Below are 2711 nucleotides of genomic sequence, written 5' to 3'. Positions count from 1 at the left end.
GGAGATGATGGTTAGTTGTTATTATGTTTTGGGTTAATTTTTTCTATTGTGGGTGGCATGCATGAGATCTTGTAGTTTCATTTTTCTTTTGTCTATATGTTTTTGTATCTCCAAGCAATTTTTTTTTCCAAAATGAGGCTATATAAATTTTGATTTTGATCCAACCATGATGTAATCATTTGAACACTTAATAGAAAGGGTCAATTTACAAGAAAAATAAAAGGGTATTTTAACTATTTAATGTTTTTTTGGTTTTTGTCAAAAATTTTGGTGATAGGTTTAAACTAAATGAAACATTTAAATTAAATGAAAAAACTAGATCACAATATATTTAATTATTAATCTAGCCTTGATTCATATTAGCTACACATCTACTAAGTGCTAAAAGGATCAAATTTTTTAATGTGAAAACCTCTTTTAGAGTGAAAAGAGATTTGATCCCTATGGGTCCTTAGTAGATCAAGAGATTTGATCCATAGGTTGTCAGAACCTATAACCCAAAAAATGACAATTGTAAATTGACTATTTTATCTCATTTTTTTTTAATTTATTTTATTATCATTTTTCTTTTTATATAATTGAACCTAAGTCCCTCCCTCCGTGCTCAACCTATCATTGACACCTATTCCCTTTAAAATAAAAATAATGTATTCTTTAAATAAAGAAACAATGTTAACTATAATAATAAAATATAATAGAAATGCGATATACATATTTAATTAGTTTTAGTTAAAAGTTTTCAAAATTTTATGTTTTCACATTTGAGTGTGATGAAGTTGTATAATTCTATGATTTTTAATATATTTCAATACAATACTTAAATAAAGTACTTGAATATGTATCTTCATATATTTATATTGAAAAGGAGGAAAAACAATTTAATATTCATAATAATAAAATATTTCAATGCATAAAGAAAATGAGTAAATGAAAATAAAATAACATAAAATCAATTCCTTGAAAGATGTGTAATTCTTTTAATTTTTAATATGAAATTAATAAGTAGTATTTAAACTTATTATTAATAATAAAAGTGATTCAAAAAAATAATTCTTATGGGTAAAATAGTTCAAGTAGTCTTAGTATTTTACATTTTGGCCATTTTGTTCATGTATGTTTTTATAAATGGGTGCAAGATTTTAATTTTTCACTTTAAAAGGAGTTGATCCGTCTTGGCTCTTGCTAGATCTTTGGTTAAGATGGATCAATGCTAGTTTTACTAAGTCAATCTTCTATACTAGGCAATCTTCTATACTTGGCTCAAGGCAATTAAACTATAGGAGATCCATCTTAACTCTAGATCTACCAAGTGCTGAAAATGATCAAATCCCTTTTCACTCTAAAAGGGGTTTGCATCTCAAGAGAACTTTGTAGATCTGAAATGAAGATGAATCTAGGTTCATTTAAACTACCATAGATCCATCTTAACTCTAGATCTACCAAGTGTTGAAAATGATCAAATCTCTCTTCACTCTAAAAGAGCTTTGCATCTCAAGAGATTTGATCTATCTCAACACTTTGTCCATTTGAAATTAAGATGAATCTAAGTTAATTTAACTAAGTCAAAATGTGAAACAAAAAATTACATTACAACATTTTTACTAAAAAGCTTCTTAGGCAATGAGAAAAACAAATTAAATGAAAAATGTCACAATATGTTCAATTATTAAGGTACTTTTATTTTTCTTTGACAAATTATAATTATACTCTTTTATATTTATACCTTAAAAAAAGAAAACTAAATGAAAAAATGTCACAATAGGTTTAATTATTTTTTTCCTTTAACCCATTATAGTTTTTAATTATTTAAAATATGCTTATATATATATATATATATATATATATATATATATATATATATATATATATAATCAATAGGTTAAAAAATTTCATGAACCCAAATTTAATATACTACACAATTTTACAAAGTTTTACAAAATTAAGTGGAATAATAATTAACTTTTTTTTTTTGTCAAAATGCTTTACTCTTACAGAATTTGTTTGCCACAAGAGAAATACAAAAACTAATTACAAAATTCCAATGGCAACCCGAAAGCCAAAAATTCTCCTAAGATGAAGATACAACGCACAAGCGATCTGGTAATGTTGGAGGATTGAAATCACAATGAAAAGGAGTTTCCATGTCACCCAACCTCCCCTCCATACACTCTATTTTCTCATACATTTTTAGTTGGCCCTACTATAACTTAGCCAACTGATCTTGCATATGCCATTGGATACTCTGCAAGTCAGTCACAAAAACAATGACCACATTTTTGTCATCATGTCGGTCTTGTCCTAAATGCTCCAGAAGAAGTCCAGTGTGTTGCCTCTGAATTTCTAAAAATTCAAAGGGTGGGAAAAGATCAATTGTAAAAACTATGGGCCACCTACTCCCCTAGCTCCACCTCATCCTGTTTATGCTCTACCATTGGCCTCATTAGGGAAATTCTTCTCCTTACTCTACCATGTTGCCTATGCATGGTTGGAATTTCCTAGGACAAGTAAGGTCACCACCCTAACTGCAAAAACAAGAGGGAATATTGCAAGTCCACTAGAACTCGGTCCCCAATGACACAACACCCACAAGGCCAAATCAAAGCCCCTTCCAGGCTAGAACAATAAAGGTCACCTCATAGCCAAAACAACCCCACCAACAATTATCCCCCTTGGCTGCATTAATGGTACCAAAGTGAAGTGATATCCTTCAC

The sequence above is a fragment of the Pinus tabuliformis genome, chromosome 8 (genome assembly GCF_031772625.1).
Source record: "Pinus tabuliformis cultivar Carrire ecotype Pingquan chromosome 8, CPIR1, whole genome shotgun sequence".
NCBI classification, from domain to species: Eukaryota; Viridiplantae; Streptophyta; class Pinopsida; order Pinales; family Pinaceae; genus Pinus; species Pinus tabuliformis.
The sequence above is the reverse complement of the archived record's forward strand: the minus strand, read 5'-3'. Positions refer to the sequence as shown.